Below are 19,638 nucleotides of genomic sequence, written 5' to 3' on the forward strand. Positions count from 1 at the left end.
TTTGATTGGTAAAGGATAAGCATGCTAATACTTTGTGTTTGCACAGCTCTAGAATGTGGAGAAGTTAAAAATTATCTAAGCTATTGGAATAATACAGAATGAATATGGGACATATTAACTGGACTTACGCCTGCTAATTATAGCCCTTGGAATGCAATCCACGGTACGAGGCACAAGTTGGTGTAGAAATTTTTCAGTGAAATCCTTTTGGAGTAGTGTCTTAACTTCAGTCAAATCTTACATCATCAGTTGCCTGCAAAGAATTGTAGATTCTTTGCTAATTGTGAATTGAACAAAAACTGGAGTTCTCGGCAAGTAATAAAGATGAGCTGGAGATTCACTGAATCAAATGTTTTTAAGACAATAAAATGTGTCATTCTTGGGAGAGAATAATAATTTATTGAAAAGTTGTGGGACTACATGTAAAAATGAAGATGACTTGGGAGTACATGGTTAAATATCAGGACCAGGAACTAATGATGTTTCCAGAAAGCCTTGTGAAAAAGCTTGCTTTTTTTTTTTTTTTTTTATTAAGGATAATGGAGGAATGTAAAGAGTTTTGTTTCTTTTACTACTTTAAATTAACTCTATTATCTATTTTCTTTCCAAAGAATATCATAAAATTGAGTGGAAACTTAGGGAAGATCTAATACAACTATTTAGGAAGGGTTTAATAGCAAAAGACCAAATGGGATAGATGCATTCAAGTTCACTACTTTATCAAAGGGAACGTGAGCAGTATTTTGATTACAGTCTATAAAAATTTGCATTAAAACAACAATCTAATAGTAAAACAACACCTAGTAGTTGGGAGGTGTAGCAATATCCAAAGATTTCAAGTTAAAAATAGCTTCATTCCACAATCAAGACAAAACATGTTTACACTGAGAAGGTTTATAATATATCCAAAATCTCATGTGGGATTCTTACAGTCATTTGACAAAATGTATTGATTTGACTCAGGTGTTAATAATGGAATTCCTCTGGACATTATTCAATATCACGTCAGAGAAAACTGTGGACATACTGTATTTTTCTGGTTTCAAATACGTTATTTTCCTGACTCCTCCCAGAAAAACGTCTCGAGGCTACAGAACTTGTGTATTACACATTTGAGGTTTTCTTTAATGAAGTCCTTTATGCGGCAAGTTTAATTAAGTGCTTAAATTTAAATATGAGAGCGATTCTTTGATTTCAGTCAAACAACATGCATTTTCAAAGCTGAAGGATTGATTCTTGAAGTATGTCCTACCTATGTCATAATATTTTATCTTTCTGTGTTTTGTGCAGGACGGGACAAATGAATAGTGCTTGATTATATGAAGCCCTAGAAAATTACAATTGCTGGTATAGATTTGTCTGGATATACAAAGGCTTTATGGTGCAAAGCTGCCTATACCCAGTCTCAGTCTCCTTACTTATGTCACAAAACTGACTCCAGATAATTAAAGATGGTTTATTTCTCTGGAAAAGTAGCTTCTTTTTATTATTATACCTGCTGTAGTATTTTTGTTCTCTGTCACTACCAGAATTTGAATTGAGAATTAAAATTCATGTTTTAATTCCCAAGTTGTATACTTTCAGCCATTATTCCTACTTCTTTCAATCAGAATATGGTACTTTCCACTTGCTTGTTCCGCCTCTGATTATTTTTAAGCCCTACAGTAAACATTTTAGAAGATTCAGAAGGATCTGCTTATTGAATCTAGTAGATCTGTACTGATTAAAGAACAGACAGTAGCATTACTTTTAGTAACTCGTGTTTTCAGCTAAGCATTACAGAGAATGCAAATTTTAAAAATTAGACTTTTTTTCATCACACTTTTCCGTTACCTCATTGCTGCTTGCACATAGCCATTTTCTTACATTAGAGCACTCCAATGTACTTTGTAGTTCATTCACCTTATCAGAGGAGTCCTGAGACAGCTGCCATGCAGTTTTAATCTGTTTTTTTAGCTACTTTTTGCTTTTTACTGTTCCTGGTTCATTTTCTGCTCTGCTGATTTAATAGCTGCAAGTTTCTAGCATCATTTTCGCAGATCCGTGTGAAAGTTGCTTCAACGTATTACCCACTTTAGCCATCTAGTCAAATTTGCTTGTGGTAGTTGTCCTTAATAAACAGACATTTCTCAGTAGAAAAAGATGGTTACATTTTTCCTGCTTTCAAGTATAAGGAAATACGACAGCAGCCTTTAATGGCAATACAAAGGGAGCCTGAAACACATTGCAGATCTTGCCTAACAGCCTCATCATGCTTTTCCTGCACATGCTTCCTAGTTCTTAGTTCCTTGTAACAGCTGCAGACACAAGGCAAGGGCAGTGGTTTGGAGAAGGGTTAATGTGTTATCTCCATCATAGAGTATGACTAGTGTAAGTGAGCTTCAGCAGCACAATGTAATAGATCATTAGTGGAGGGGGACGCCTCTAATGTGTGTGCATGCATAGGAGTGACAATGCTCACAGTGCTTGCGAGCATGCTACTTGGTGAAAGCTTCTGTACAAAATCAATAGCATGGATGGCAATATCTCGCAATATGAATCAGCTCTTTTATTTCAAACTGCTAAGAACTGGAAACTTTTGACCCAGTAACAATTGCCTTCGTGGCAGTAAGCTTATGACTGACACTTCCCTCGTGAAAATACACACACATTAGTCCATCTACAAGAATATTTTCTGCAAGCACAAGCCAGATAGCTGCTTTTAAATGTAGATACATTCATGCACATTACCTAGATACCTGGATCGTCAGATACTGATTTACGAAGATGAAGATGGGAACTAAAAGAGCTCTCATTTCTCTTGATCTTTTCTTACCAGCTGATGATCTGTCTCATCAGGTTTGCCAGCCTGAGATACTTGTGTGATGAGTTCTGCAGCTCCTGCTCCAGGTATCAACAGTGAGCATGGTAACTGCAATTCTGAGTGGAGAAGGTGAATTATGCCCATTATGAACAGAAGAACAACATGGCAACTAATGGAGTAGACATAAATTTTATACTGACAAAACTGCTGCCCTGTTGGATTTAGGGGTCCAGCCTCTGTTTATGTGGGGGCTGCATCTCCTCTTCATGTTTTTTGGCAGATAACTGAATGCCTTTTTGAGTCAAAGTCAGGGCACTCATTGAAGGCTCGGGAAATTGTTTGAAAGGCAAGTAACTGTCTGAATATTCACACTACGTAAGGGTACTTAACTAATGTGTTTGACTAAATTTAAAGAAAAATCACCGAGCCTGCTTCTGCAAATTTAAACCTTTAATCATCACTTTTTTTTTGTTGAGAAATTTTCATGTTTCACTGCACAAGTGTGAAGTTCTTGTTTGTAGTTCTGTTTTTTCTATGCCAGGGGGTTCTTCAAGCTGTCCACTGTGATGGCTGTTCACAAATACTGAGTTGCTACTGGGCAGCCTTTTGCTTTTCCAATGGTTTGTCTAGCTCCAAGTCAAGGTCCCTGCTTGCCCTCTATCACAACTGAGAAGATGGCTTCGTGATTACGACCTGCTTTTTGTTTTAAGCTTTCCACAATTGCTAGCTAGCTTTAAACAAAGGAAGAAAATAAATGGAGTTTTGAACTGGCCCACTCCTACTAATCAGCATTAACAGTGTGGTTGTCAACACTGCAGTGCTTTGTGTTACATTTTTGTCCATTGGTAATAGTCTAGGAGAACCACCTGTGACTGGAAATCTGTCTCATTGTTTCCTTCAGATAATAGTCTTTCTAGTACTTTAAAGAGATTTTTAAAAATGCAGAACTTCTTTCCAGGACACTTTTAATAAACCCTTGAAATGAGAATACTAGGGTAAAAAACTAATTATGCAAGGGGGGGGGGGGGTTAGAAAAAATCCAAGTGTTGCAAATACTAATCTGGTTCATCCAGAACAGGTCAAAACAACAAGCCACAAGCAAACAAGTAGGGAATCCAAAAAAAAACCTCAAATGCAAAACCTAAACCAGAAAGCTGGAAAGAACTGTTTCTTTTCTGCTCTTGCACAGAGCTGTGCTCCTTTAAGCTTAGTGCTTTTCTCTTCCTCAGATACTATAGACACTGTTTCTAATCAAGATGGCTGTCATTATGGAACTCACGAGATATATTGCTGACATTTCCAACCTTACATACTTGGGAGTGCATTTATCTTCCTTTAGTAGCGTGTCATCGTGCTCTGAGCTACAGCTATTGTGTGCACGCTTGTTTTGTGGTTGGTGGGGAGAGCTTTCAGTGGCTGAGTTCACCCTTTTACCTGCTGAGTCCTGCAGTACAAGTTTGAAGAACATGCTTATGTTTTTCAAGGTCATTACTACATTTACTGCATGTTTGAGCAGTCTGAATTGAGAGACAAGATGTGATATTTTACCAAGGTAAGGAAGTTCTGTGGTACGTTTGATGTGGGGGTTTCTTATTGGTTCGTTTAGTTTAGTTTTAAAATATTTCTCTGATTATATGAACTGAGCTGTGCTTTGGCAACCTATTGTTTGGGTTTTTTTACTCAGATGGAAATTATAAGAAATAACATTCCGTGGAGGGGAAGGGGGATGGTATTGGAACAAGATGATGTTTAAGATCCCTTCCAACGCAACCTGTTTATGATTCTCTAATTCAAATAACATTTATTATTTGGAACATTTCTTTAACCTATCAGCTAGAGGCTAGTGAAGCATCAGTGTGATATAGACAAGATTCCTCTCTTGGGTCTCTAAGGGAATGAATAATTCTGATAGAGAAGCATAGGACTTCATTAGCAGTACAGTTGTATACAGCTTCTTTTGTTGTTTTCATGCTGCAATTATGGCAAAAACCTGCTTGTTTTCCAGGTCAGACATGCTTATCAATGTTAAACACACAGTTTCCATGAAGACTTTTAGGGTTTAGCTAGGGTACTGTAACTACCTGTCTGTCTGGTATTTATATTTCTTTGTTTGGCATATTCCACAACAAATTTTAGTCTAAAATCAATCTGAGGCACTTGATTTGTGCCATACCGTCTGCCAAGCCATGAGCATTTCTGTCTCCATAGAGGAAGGGACTGTTGCCTCCCTGGGGAGGATTGCTTATCAGGCCTCCCAGATCACAACACTAGCAACTTCAATAGAAGGAAAATAGAACTGATACAACATAGCAAAGTGAATTATCTGCTTTAAAATTATGCTAACAAAACATGCTTGTTTCCTTCTATTCAGTCCAGTCAGGTAAGCTTACATAAGGCTATGAACATGCTTTTCTTTGTGCTATGAACATGCTACTCTTCAGTAGTCACATCTTTTGCATTTCAAAAATTGCACTATGGATAGTTAAAAATATTTATTGTTTGAATAAACTACCTGTTTGCCGTTGATACCAGGAATGGGAAATGCTCTCTCTGAATGTTTGACTGAGGGCCTGGCTTTCTAGAAAGTAGAGTCTAGACTACGCTAAGTATGATCATGACAAAACATTTATCTCGAGAACTTTAACATTTCACTTAGACAATTAAAATAAATCATATTAATGTCTGAGAATACACAAGAGATTGAGACAATTGATTATAGTCTGCTTAGTTTAAAATTTTTGGCAACTCTTTGCCTGAGGACAAATAGACTTGTATTATGACACCTGGTAGCACCTGTTTTCCAGCAACTTGTTTTCAGTGTTTTGTTCTGAGTGAATTAATGAACATATTTATATTCTTTCAAATATTTATTTATTAAAATAGTATCATGTCCATTGTGAGGGTGGTGAGACACTGGCACAGCTTGCCCAGAGAAGCTGTGGCTGACCCATCCCTGGAAGTGCTCAGCACCAGGTTGGACGGGACTTGGAGCACCCTGGTCTTGTGGAAGGTGTCCCTGCCATGGCAGGGGGGTTAGAACTACATGATTTTTAAGGTATCTTCCAATCCAAACCACTCTCTGATTCTGTGAAGCTGAGCTGTAATTATTATATAATTGCTGATAAATGCTGGGTCATGGATTCTACCCTCTGTCCATCAGGGTTTTGTAAATAGTTTTTATAATGGCTCCTAGTCCATGGGTCTCTTTCCACTATGACTGTACAGAGTGATTTTATTGTCTGTTTATGTTGCAAAATTTTAATGTAATTTGTGATAGTACTTATGTATCCTCTGAAACTTCAGACCCTATTTCTTCAGGCAAATCATTACAGCTGTATAGTGCTGTAGTAAACCTGGCAGCCAGGTTTATTATACTTTATGCTTGTAAACATTCTGACTGTGATCTTAGAGTACATAGGGCTAATGAATTTTCATGAACAAGACCTCTCCTAAGGAGGAAGAATTTGTTTACTGTTACATAAAATAGAGATCACAACTAAGGGAAGTTATTTACTTCTGTTTAAAACATCCCACCACAAACAAAATACCATAACAATTTTTGTTTCTTAAAATTTCTGAAAGGACTGAATTGGTTCAATTTTTCATGTGGTCTGTCAAGCCACTAAGATCAGGAGTGATTCTGACTGATGTGTAGTTATCAAAACTTGTATTAGTGAAGGGCTGGATCAAGAGAAGAAAGGGTAAATTCAAACAAAAACAAAATCTTTGTATTTAAGTAACAGCAATTATTGGAGGTTCTGCTTGTATTAATATTGTCTGAGCACATTATAAAGCATTTGTCATAGCTAATGCATTCCTGTCAAATCAAGCAATATTAAAAGAGCTCTTTTATAATGAATATTAATAAAAAAGACAGCCGTAAGTGAAGTAAATTATAGAGGCATGTAAATGTAGCATTAACTGCTACAGCAAAGTTGTCTTCTACTGTAAATCAATTTCTTCCTATAATGTTAGTAAAAAAATTAGTCCACTTGGTAGTCATCTGCAAGTTGGTAAGTGTTGATGTGAGTTTTCAAGTACTTTGCTCATGTGTCTAGCTCTAAATTAAAAGTCATATTCAGGAAAATGAGTTTACAGTCTGTGCTCTCAGCTTATCGACTGCGCTATAGGTTCTCCACAGTTGTCAAATTCTTGTTCACACATCAGAACATCTGTCTTCCATGCAGCCATCTATGATGATTTAGGCAGGTTAGCAAATAAGTAAAAGAATTATGCCTCCACATCAGAAATAAGATGCATGAATTTAAGTTTTAGCTGTCTTTTTTGATCCAGTTTTTTAAAATGTCAGTGGAGTTCTTTGGATTTTGTTTGTTTGGTTTTATTTTTTATTTGTAATTCAAGGTTTTTTGGTTTTGCCTTTCAATGTAAACATACACATCTGCATTTATGTTAGCATTTTTGCATTGATCTCAATTTTGATGTGTCCTGGCTTGGATTAGGAAGTGAAAGCAGGATTTAAGGATTATGTGCACAAAGTTAGACTTCGTAGTTCTACCACTATATTGGTTTTGTTTGTTTTGGGGTTTTTCTGTTTGATTGTTTTAGGGTTTTTGTGCCTTTGTTTGTTTGGGTTTTGTTAGCATTAATTAGCAACTGACATCCAAGCCATACCCTTACAGGAAGATACTTTTAGAGAGAAATTATGGTTGTTATGTGTGGTTATTATTTGGAACTTTTTTCCCTAATGCCAAAACTCGATTCAGAATCTTAATAAATACATGATCACTACAAAGAGTGCTTCAATTAAGGTATAATAAAAATAAAATATCATTCCTTATTTCTAGTGGTTTAAGTTGGAAATCAAAGATATTTTTCTTACTTATTGTTAATGGGTGAGCACAATCACACTCTGGGAGTTTTGAAAACAATTGCCACATGTTGTTTTTGTTGTTGACATCATTGTCATCATTGTGCTTCGGTGGCTAATCTTTTATAAAAAGGAAAAATGGAAAATCTCTAAGATAAATGGTATTAATTATTTTGAACTGGTAGTAGTATTTTGATTCTATGTAACGCTATGTCTGAGGAGCATTGAATAGAAACAAATCTGTAGCCTATTTTCCAGATGAGCTAGTATGGAGCAAAGGTACCGTAGAATTTGATAATGTAATGAATTTCTGTCTAGTCACAAGTCTTAGGTATTTGAAGGGTGGAATTTCAGCACCTAAGTCTGAACTTAACCTTAAATTCTTAAAGCTCATGCTCATCTTTTGTCTACATTTCTGAGTCATCTCAGTTTTAGCATTTAAGTTCCCCTCACTGGCATACCTCGAGTCACCCTTTCTTTCTCATATTTCACAGAATTCAGCAATTAAGGATTCATCAGAACGTTTACAATAATGTTGATATACTTTTATATCATATCTGATATTTAGCTTATGTAATGGTAAGAGTGTAACAGTCAAACAGCCTCTTGGAAATAGGTCAACAGCCACTTACAGTTGTGCAACTGTTCTAATTTATCTACCCATATAAATCCCAATAAAGATTTTTAGGTCAGTCACTTTTCAAGATCACCTTGGTTCATGTACCGTTACCTCTCAAATGTGAAACATCTATTTTAAAGCCAAACAAAGCTGAAAAACATAATACTTTACAACAAGCTGTTTACATCTTTTAATCCTTCATCAACAGACAGTTCTTCAACATAATCAGAGATTTTTTTTAAAGGAAACAGCTATAAGCAAGGTGAAGAAGCTATAAGCATAGTTTATATTTTACATACAGAAAGTTATGCTCTGTATACAGCTATGTCTACAGACAATTATTAGTCAGAACAATATGTTAGTTTTATAACATCTTCAGTCAGCTGAAGACAGTCAGAAAACAATCTGAGTCCTGTGGAAATTCTTACCTATTTCAGGAATTTTTTTTTTTTTTTTAATATAAAAAGGATATTTAAGAAGGATATTATGGCTTTTTACTGTATTTTACTCAGATTTTTGGTCTTTTATTTTAAAGGCAAGTTAATTCAGACTACTAGGTTTGTAGTTATTGTTTACAAACTACTGTATAACTATAAATTATTATTTGTTGGAATTGCTGCTTTTGAATAATTTCATATTTTTTAATAGACTAGAACGTAAAAGCATAGGAATAGGTATGTCAAGGTTTTAGCAATGTAGGTGTGTGTCACCTGTTTTTCTCACTGCCCTAAGGAATGCTAAAAAAGTAAAAAAGTAGTTCCGAATTTTCTAGGTAAGATTCTACCCTCTCTCAACTTTTCATTATCTTAACTCTATTTAAGAGCAAACCTCTTATTAACAGCAAATCCACGAGTTTCACTAGCGATGTGGGAAAGCATTGTCACATCTATTGGATGTTTTTGAATTGCGGTATATTTCATGGACCATATTTGTCCTGTGAAGCAAATAATTTCTGTTACTGTTCTTTGCCCAGCATGTCATAAAGTACTCAGTGAATTTTAACTGAAAGTGAGTTTACTAGTCCTTTAAATCAAAAAAAAGTTGATAATGCTATTTGTTTCTGAACAGAATTTATAGTTGGAGAGGAAAATGTATTTATGTTTCCTAAACTATATTAGTTGAATTTTAGCCTTGAAGGTGGAAGGAGGAGTGAAGGGCAAACAATGACTAATTGACAGTGATTGATGTCCTGGTCAGCTAAGGTCCATCTAAGCTGAAACTTAAAAGTTTAATGCCACCTTCAATCCATGTTGCACTTGAATTATCTACTTTTCAAAAACAAAGGAAGAAGAAAAAAAACATTAATACGCAAATCAAGCCTGTCTCATACTTGGGCTTGAATTCATCTCACCTAGCATTAGGCGGTTCAAGTTTCCTTTGTGGAAAGACAGATAGGTTTTTATAGTCAATGGAATTGAATCAGCTCTTGTAGAGAGTATTTTATCTCACTTTAATACAGTTCTTCAAAAGAGATCACATCAATTGTCTATCCCTTTCTAGAGCCTAGTGGTGAATGCTCACGTGTAGACTAGGTGTATCTCCCCTACATAGCAAGTTGTGGGTTTTGTTTTGTTCAGTGAACATTAGTGACATTTAAGCATCTTTCTGTCTCTTAGTTTAAGTCAATTCCACACTATTACATTGTCCTTAGTAACCGTATTACTTTAGGCTGAGATACAAATAAGAACCAAACTTGAGCTTCTCTCTCTCTGATTCCCACCTCTTTTATTGCTGAACTGTGTAATTAATTCCAGATGTCTACACACTCTACCTGTCACTAGCTTTAATGCTGAGAACATGCTGCCAGTCAAGACACCAGGTTCTGGCTCCTTGTGCCTCTTCAGCTTCTCAGCTTGATACATAATGCACATTACCATAAGGCACTTTCTAAGCACGTTTTATCAACACTGGGTATGCTAATGTTTACTCTAAGTAGGTGAATCCCCAGACAAGGTAGCTAGCTCTTAACTGGTCTCTGTTTCCTTCAGACTAGGGATAGTAAAAGTAATATAATGGCCATGTTTTAACAGCATATTCCCCATCTGCACTCTCAGTGCTTCACAGGGGCCAGTTTAAAGCATCTGTTTCCCTCCCAAGCTACTTGTGTACATATGCAACATTTTCATCTATTATCTTTAGCTTGACGTAAGAAGTACTGGGCGCTCTCAGCTAAGCCAAAAGCAACAGTTTTTCTTGCAGACTGTGTGGAAGAGTAATCTTTGAATAGCTGCAGGAACTTTCACACTCTTAGTCTTACTCATACTGTTCCTGTTTACCATTTGGTGGCTTAAAATGTTAAAAGTGGAAAGCAGTAAGTGTTTTTGTATTTGGTAGGAACTTTGAGAAAAGCACTCAGGGCCAAAAAGTTGTTTATGATTTTCACTGTACAGCTTGTTACGGGCAAAAGCATCACAGAGAAGAATGTAAGCAGAATGTACAGTTTTGTTTTAAGTATCTCCATCTTGTGTGTGTCTTTGAGTGTGGACATGTACAAGTGGAGCTGGCAGTTTCCTGAGAACTCATCTAAACATACACGTCTTAATGAAAAGTTATCTGTGCATTAGTTGGACTTACTTATACACTGTGGAAATGATTACGGCTCCTGTCGCTCTTTGCTGCATACTTTTATTGATTACAGGAAAAAGGTTACTTCAAGACATTGTTCAAAACTAGAAAGTACTTTTTTACATGAGATATACAAAAGAACTCCTGAACCTCCTCTACTTATACCTCCCCCCTCCTCCCTTTTTTCTCGTGGAGTGATTCCTTGGGAACTGTGATTGTTTTAACACTTCCATATTAAAGACATCCCCTTCCATTCTTAGTCATTTTTATTTACACTATTTTGTAGTTATTGTTGATACTGATTTTCATTTTCTTGGTTAGGAGTATCTTTAACTTATTTTAACAATGAAATCTATTTTCTTACACTCTTTGACTGCTTTTGATTGCATATTTCAAGAGAAAAAAAAAGAGAAAATTTTCCATCTGACAAAGGGAGCTGGTTGTTTTGAGTTTTTTTTAATCAAGAAATTATGAATATACTTCAGTGAAAGTGAAACTGTTCTTAACAAAAAGCTCTTAGGTGAATAACAGTGACAAGTTCAGAAATCATCCTGTGTTTGTGTTCAAATCCATGGACGCTGCTATTAGTACCCATTCAGATGGATTTATATACAGATTCAGATTTATATACAGATTTCAGATTCAGATTTGTATTCACAGTAAGTGTAAAGAAATGAAGAAAATAAAACTGAGAAATACGAATTTATCCATTTCAGTCTTGCCTGTCTAAAGACATGCAGAAATAGAAATGTTAACATCTGAATATATGCACTTTTTTACTCCAATATTCTTGTTCCAGAGTCCTCTAAATGAAATGAAAGTATCCAGCATTGACCTGTAGCTTTTTTTTTTTTTTTTTGCTTTGTTTTTCTCCTCAGTATTCATTAACACAATATCTTTTCCATTCCAATTGGAATTTATTTCATATAACCGAGTGTATTTGCTTTAACATTCTAAACTTTTAGCGCTCATTCAAGGAATTCAGAATGTCATCAGTAATGGGTAGTTATGACATTCATAACAATTTTTTTCCTAAAATGGACAAAAATGACTTCACAGATTGAATGCATTTTCTCTGTGCATTTGCATTTGTTAACTAGATGATCATTAAGGTCTCTTCCAACCCAAACCATTCTGTGAAATAATAATTCAGCTTTCATCTCCTAGCCAAGGGGGAAAGAGCATTCCTAGCAAGTACTAATTGATTATTCTTATGTCTCTGTGATTTTCATGCTGAAAGTTGCCTGGCACACCATGTAAATATTGCCGAGGATAAGTTATTTCAGTAATTCTACCAGGACTAAAAAGTCTGCGGGGGAATTCAGCCATGTAGATTTTAGGCCACAGGAGGAAAATTCTCCTAACATTAATTAAAACTCTTGGTGTTTAAACTTGCATGTTGAAAAAGGAACAAACAAAAACTAACAGCAGTTCTTGGGAGGTCTCTAGTCATTTAGAATATTATGCATTAAAGATCAATAGAGAGTATGAAGATACGTTTTTTTGTGTGAGTTACCCAGGAAAGTTCTAGTGACCCACCACCTGGAGAGGAAATAAAAAGAAAACAAACAAAAAATGTACAAACCAAACTAACACAAAGTAGTTGTACCAGAAATAACATATAGCACAATCTTTTGTCAAAGGAATATTATCGGGGGCGCAATACAAGATATATAACTTCAAATTCAGTGTGCTGTTTCAGATATTTTAAGCATGGCACTTTTATACTCCCTGCCCAAGGTGACGAGATTCCTTTACAAAAAAAAATTAAAAAAAAAATAAAAATCAATTTTCTTTTTTCCTTTAAAGTATATATTCATAAGGGGGCCTATAACTCCTGTTTTTCTTCTAAGACCCACAGACAAGTCGAATCTGCACACACAAAAAAAGAAAGTCTTCAACCGTAAGACTAAATTCGAGACTGCCTCTTTCATGGAAGTGAATGTTTGATTCTGGAAGTCACAGTTCTGATTCTGAACCATATTTCACACTGTATTTGTCAATACTATATTCACTGTTATCTCCTAAGGCAGCTGGTTTAAAAATGAATTATTTATTTCACTGGGACAGCAGGGACACCTGTCCTTATTAGGGCTTAGGGTTGTTTCTTTTAGTGAAAGCTACAGATTTAGAATTCATTGACAGCATGACATCTCTTAAATGGGCAAGGCAGTGGAGAGCAAAGGTCCTAGAAAGTAAAATATGATGTCCTTTGCAATTTTCCATCAAGTAATTTGAATAGAAGGAATTAAGTCATTTTAATGTGACTACATAGTACGCATGGTGCAGTTTCCAAAGGGCAAGTTAGCAGGCCCTAGTAATTAAAGAGCAAATTATTAAAAAGGAGTAGTGTGGATTCCTGTATTTTTATCAGCAGCTGAAGGAAGTAATCCAGCAACAAACGAGAAGCATACATTCAGGACCTTATTTCTGTCCCTTCTCTGACCAGCAGTAGGTCTGGGGTACAGAGAGAACCCAAAGGGTGCTCAGATATTCCTACTCTTCCTCTTTCACTTCTTCCTTTACACAGACATGTGGTATTACTAACGGTCTCATATGCATCATGGTTAACTTCATTAACTGTCACTGGACTATTGAAAATCTTTTCTGGAGAAGGTTTTTTTGATGATAGCTGACTATGGTCTGAGCTATCACACTTAACAAAAAGGCGGTGAACACTGTTTCTGTCTCCTTTTTAAAGGTGGGTTGGGCACAGGTGTCATAGAAAGGCTATAGGAAATATTTCTATCAGAGCTTTTGTTCATTGTACATTCACACGTCCTATCTCCCTTTTACATTCTCTGCTCCAGCTCTTACTGCTGCCATGCCTTATTCTTGTCCTCAATCTATCAGTCAGAGACAGATCTATTTGGACCACAACACAATAATAACTCTGCATAGTTACAAATGAGATTTTAAAAAGGCAAATATAAAAAATGTGAAAATTATTTTTAGACTCAAAATCCACAGTTATATCTTTTCATAAACTGCCTTTTATTCTTTGTATGTTGTGTGTGTTACTAGTTTTGACTTCTGGTTTTATATTTATGTTTCAAAAATCAGTATAAGAATTAAATTATCCATATGCATAGTTACGAAGTAGGAATTGTATCCATGCAAGAGGCATTAATTGCTTAAATAAGTTCCGTGGTTCTGTGATTTACTCTGTGCTTTCATGAAAAAAACGAGTACATTTTCTAGGCTGACAGGAGGCAATATTTGTCATCCTTTTTTTTTTTTTTTTTGACACTTGTTTTTAAACTAAACAGATAATTAAAATGAAACTTCATATCATAGAATGCATTTATTGGACAATAGCCTTTTAAATACCAGAATTTTCATTCCTCACATATTTTTGTTCCAGATGCCATTGTCACCAAAATTATACCCCATACCAGCTTTGAAAACTAATCTCCAGTCATTTCTATGTCCCTCCTCTGCCTGTTTAAGTGTAAAATTACATCATTAGTTATAGTTCTGGAAAAAAATCTAACACTTTCTCTGAGTCCTCATTGTACTGATTGACTGAACTCTTTCCATCTTAGGTCACTTATGTAGCCTAAAACATTTTTCAGCACAATGAGACAATTAATCAACTACCTGCTCTAAGACAATAGTTGTTATATTAGTTGTGCACCGGAATTATAACTCTTGGATTTATACCATCACATAACATGCATACAAAAAGAACCAGGTAGACATGGGCAACCCGGTAACAACAAAGACCTCATTTTATTTAAAAAGAATTTATGGCAGGCCTCTAATATAGGAGAGTGAAATTTAATTCTGAAGAATCATTTGATTATGAAACTGCAGTGGGCGAATGTAATGAGTGTCTTCAAGCAGATTATTGTGAAACAATGGAGCGGTAGATTTAGAATAGCCAGGGTATACACTAAAAGGCATATCCTGTCAAACACAGATGAGGAGTAATATCAGCGTATGACAGTAAACAATCAAGGAATCAAACTCAGTGTAACACATAAGTGAAGATAAAAGAGCAAACAGAGCACTGTTGTTGTTGAAGAGGAGGATAAAGTGTAATGTGGGGAAAATTATTTTAGTGCTCCAAGGGGCTTTTAAGATTATGTTTGCACAGCTGTATGCAATTTTGAGCACATGTATAATCTGAGACCTTAAAAAGACAGATTTAAAAGGTTCACAGGATGCTAAACTAGCATGAGTCATGTTCAGAGGGCTCACATATGCAGAAAGCCTGGCAAAACTGAAGCTAAACTAAGAAAGCTGTTTAGGCAAAGTTATTTTTCAGTTTTCCAGGATGCTGCAGATAGCACTAAAGCACATTAGATCTTTTAACAGGGTTGTGGTAAAAGAGCTGAAGACCAGATGATGAAAGTTAAAATGTAATGCTTGGCTAGCTTGTACCATCAGAATAGAATAGATAGTGATAAATATGGCTTGATTGGTTTCCAAGTTAGTTCATGAAGAATACTTAAACTACAAAGTTGCATGAATTATTTTCATTTTTGAGGAGATGAGAAAAATGGTCTGAAAATATAAAAAGCTCTGAAATTGTGCAAGTTGTTGTGTGTGTGGATGCATATAAATATCTTGTTATCTATGTTGTCTATAAAAAGCTAAAGGCTGGTTCAGGTATTCATCATTATTCAGTGGTTGAAGCACTGGCCAGTCACACAGAGTTATCATTGTGAAAAGTTTATAGAAAATATCAGTCTGCATTGCTAATTTATGCTGGTACAGCAGTACATTTAACAGATGTGTATAAGGGGGCAATGTTGTGTTGATGTATCTGATTTCATTCAGGAAACATGTATCAGGACTAGGGACCAATGCTGATAGCCCCAAAGGGACTTTGAGGTGGGAACCTCTCATACTAGCTGGGTTGCTGAAAGGAGTGACAATTTTTGGCTATGCTCTTTGTGTGTGTGAGGCCTGCTCTGAGCGTGTGCCTCTCAGAGCGAGTATTTTGAGGTGGAAATGCCAAATTCATGAATTCCAAAAGGCTGTAAGAGAAGAATGGACTCACCACAATAGCAAGCAACCCAGCTTGGCATGTGTAATACCAGAATTTCTTTCTCCTAAATAATTTTAGCAATCAAATTGAAGTCTCTCAGGAAGAGTTATGTTTTTTTGTCACTTGCTTGCTTTAATGCCCAAACTGCAGCTGAATTGTAATTTCAGTGATCAGGCCCCATTGGTGTGTAATTCTATAGCCAGTATTTTCACCATTTCACCGGGACTGTCTTCACTGTAATATCAGGGCATCCAACACAGAACTGGGAACTCAAGGAACTCACCCCTTCTGGGATTAGAAGAGATAGACATCCAGTGACACCCTGTTATTGTCAGGCTTTATGGTTTTTACTGGGTTGATGGAAAATAGCCTTACATTAGGATGCAATGGAACATAACAGCAATAGCTTAAATCAGATGTAAGAGAATAAACAGTAAATGTAGGGAAGAACTCCTTGATTATTGGTTAGTATTTGGTTAGTAATTTGATGTTCCAGACAGGGTCATTCTTATTTCTGTTCATTTACAATACTCATCCCTCCTCGCTCCTTGCAAGTGCTCCATCCCTGCCTGCACCAACTCCTCATTTCTCATTAGGATCAGATAGGTTTAAAAAACACACTTCTGGAGGATGCCCTTTGATGGTCTTTTGTTGTCTTGCTAGTGATGTCAGATAGGATTACTTGTTCTAGTTTCTGTCAGTGGTCCTAAATGGAAATATGGAAATCCCTTATAGACTGTAAAACAATTGCGCTCTTGCACTGACTAATTTAAAACTACAATCTTGAGTTTGGGTTTTTGTTTGTTTTTTTTTTTTTTGGTTGGTTGGTTTTTTTGGTTGGTTGGTTTTGGGTTTGGTTTTATTTTGCAGGTTTGGGTTTTTTTTTTCATTTTAACAACGTTTTTAAATATTTATGCAGACAAATCTTTTTCTTTATAGAACCAGAGGTACTTCAAGCGACCAAGGAGGGAAATTAATGCTGTGGCTAGGCAAAAGGCTTGCTTGAAAGAGCTTCAAAAAGTACAGGTTTGATGTTTTTAAAACTGTCTGGCAATTTAGCTAGTTTGAAACAAAAAGATGTGTCTCTTTTTGCACAGTTAAGGATATAAGCAAGCTTCTAGGCACAATATGATGAACTTCCCCAGAAATACTCCCTACTGAAATGGTGGTGGTTTGGCATTTTTGTTTATTTGTTTCCCTTTGAAGTTACTGTTGGAGACAGAATGTTGACTTCAGTGGACCACAAGTTGCTTTCAAGTGCTATAAATTTCCTGTTTATACCACAGCAGTGATTCAAGGATCTTAAATGCATTGACTGTCCTGCATTTTAGACTAGATATTTTTGTGGAGAAATTTCATTATTCCATATTTGAGAGAATGGAAGTAGATATCTCTAGCTGTGGTTCTTTGGGGAATTTTTTGGCAAACTATTGCTTTTCGAATATCTGAAGAGGTTTGAATAGTATACACAGATCTGGCCATGAGAGATGTGGACAAAGGAAGGGATGAGGTGAACAAAAGTGTGTGATAAGTGCCTGTTTTTTTCTTTATCTATGCTGCTATACCAGCATAATGCTTAAATTACAGGACTTTCTCATAACCCATTTCCTGTTTATTTCAGAGTGAGTATATTTATTTCTTAATATGAGGTTTATATGAGTTGTGGGATTTTTAATTTCAATACTGATCTAATTATGAAAGTGTAGAAGAGCCCAGTTCTCACATTAGTTCCTGAATTCCAGGAAAGGTATTTGGAAACTTATTCATACACTGCAATTCAAAATATTAAAAAGTCTATTTTTATTTCTCTTCTCTATTGCATGGTTTTTATAATCTATTTCATACTCTTTACATTTGCATACTTGAATTTACATCTTTTAATACCTATTGGGCAAGTGTAACTTGCCATTTCCTCTTTTTATAATTCAGACATTTTCTGAGTGATTTCTGGACATTTCAAGTAATTACTACATTTTTAAAAATTGATTACTTCCCTGTCATACATCTAAGGTTGCTCAGTGTATGCTTTTGCACTTTGCTGTTAATCAGAAACCAAAAATCTATGAATAACCAGACACAAGGGAAGACATAATTACCCAGAAAAAAGTGACTTCACTATAGTGGTTCAATGCTTTCAAAACAATTAAATTATACTAAGAATTGGGGGTAGGGGTGGGGCTGTTAATAGTTTCAGCTGTGCAGTTATTTTTAATCCCAGTGCGCCATATCAAAAAGTTAACAGTAGTGAAGTAATAGCATTAGTGTCTCCAAAAATCCAATGATCTAGCAATCCAGAATGCTTAAAATACCATTCTTACAGGACCAACATCATGCTCAGAAAATAAGGGGTGTCTTTAAGAATTATGGATGGCAAACTGGGGGTATCAAAAACAAAAAGAAAATTTAATGAGTATTTAAGAGAAGTTCATTAAGCCTCTCTCCTGTTAAAATGGACACGTTGGGGAGTGCCATTTCTCCCACCTGAAAATATTTATGGTGAAATTCTCACTTGTGCTTCTCAGTGAGGTAGCAAAGCCCAACTGCATCACATTAGCAGAGGGCTGATGCAGAGCAGCACTGGCTGCTCCATGGTGCAGCAATTGTGCTGCATGTAGTCCCTTCCTTCCAGAGGGCTCCACCACCTGAATCCCTAATATCTATAGGGGGGCTCTTCTGTCATTTACCAAAAAGGCACTGTGAAATTACTGCTGCGTGGCAGACCTGCTGCAAGCACTTGTATGTTGCTGATGAACAACATTACAAGAAGGGATTAACTTTTATGTTCATTACCAAATGGTTTAAACTGCCAAAGGTCTAGTTTGTAATAGCAAGCTGAGAGCTAAAGAGTTCACCCAGTCAGACACCAGAGGAAATTTTGGAAGAGTTTGTCAAGAAAATATTTATGTGTTGACCGTTTTGCCCCCCTTACTCTTTGCTCTCTTTCAATATTGACATTATCTTTCATTTGCACAGTTTGAATGGAAAGCAGATTTCACGTACAGCATGCAGTAAATCTCTGGCAATGTGTAAATCAAAGGAACAGTGTATATATCAGTTGTTTTAATTTTGTAGTCAATAGGGCTGTTTGCTAGCACAGCTGTGGAGTGTGCATCCAGCAAAGTAGAATGGATGTCTTCCACAGAGATGTCTGAAGGCTATCTGAACTTAGAGCAGGTTTTTTTTGGTGGTGGCACAGAAAGAATATGATAGATGTGATTTTGACAGAATGGCAGCTGACTCTACAGTGAAAGGTTCATGGGAATTAGTGCTAAGTCTTCCATAAAATCATCTAGTTACAAAAATAAAGCACTGTGTTCATTGTGCTCCTTTTATTATTTCAGACTGTGAAACAGCTGATACAGGATTTAATTCTATATACACAGATAGAAATTTTTTTTTATTATATTTAAAAATTGTATTCATTTTCATTTAAATACGTACTTGTAATATGCTCAGTGTAGTCATTTGCAGCAAAATAAAATAAATATTTAAAAAAATTATTTTCATTTATTTTCATTTCATCTTTAACCTTCTTTTTAGTTATATGTATTAGGGCATGTTTGTCACCTCAGACCCCTAAAATTTAAGGACCTCATGGAAAAAGCCATAGAGCCTAAATTCTGGCTGATCCTTCAGCTGCGATACGCATCCCACTGGCAATATGAGATAATATCAGAGCTGTGTAAAACTTTCAGGCAACCCAGGTTACTTCAGAAGGTTTAAAACATAGTTTGGATTTGATATGCTTGTCAAGACAGTCTCATTTTAGTCTAGGACAGATATTCTAAATCTCTTCACACTGAAGAGATGATGCTTTGTTTTAAAAT

General features: G+C 35.8%; 1 protein-coding gene across 4 annotated transcripts in view; it reads left to right on the plus strand.

Moving 5' to 3' along the window:
- The window catches only part of ZNF385D (zinc finger protein 385D), a 416,419-nt gene that overhangs the window by 368,269 nt on the left and 28,512 nt on the right, over positions 1-19,638 (plus strand). The window lies entirely within an intron of this gene.

The sequence above is a fragment of the Pezoporus wallicus genome, unplaced genomic scaffold (assembly GCF_028554395.1).
Source record: "Pezoporus wallicus isolate ANWC-B61680 ecotype Strahan unplaced genomic scaffold, APGP_CSIRO_Pwel_v1 contig_3181, whole genome shotgun sequence".
In the NCBI taxonomy this organism is placed as follows: Eukaryota; Metazoa; Chordata; class Aves; order Psittaciformes; family Psittacidae; genus Pezoporus; species Pezoporus wallicus.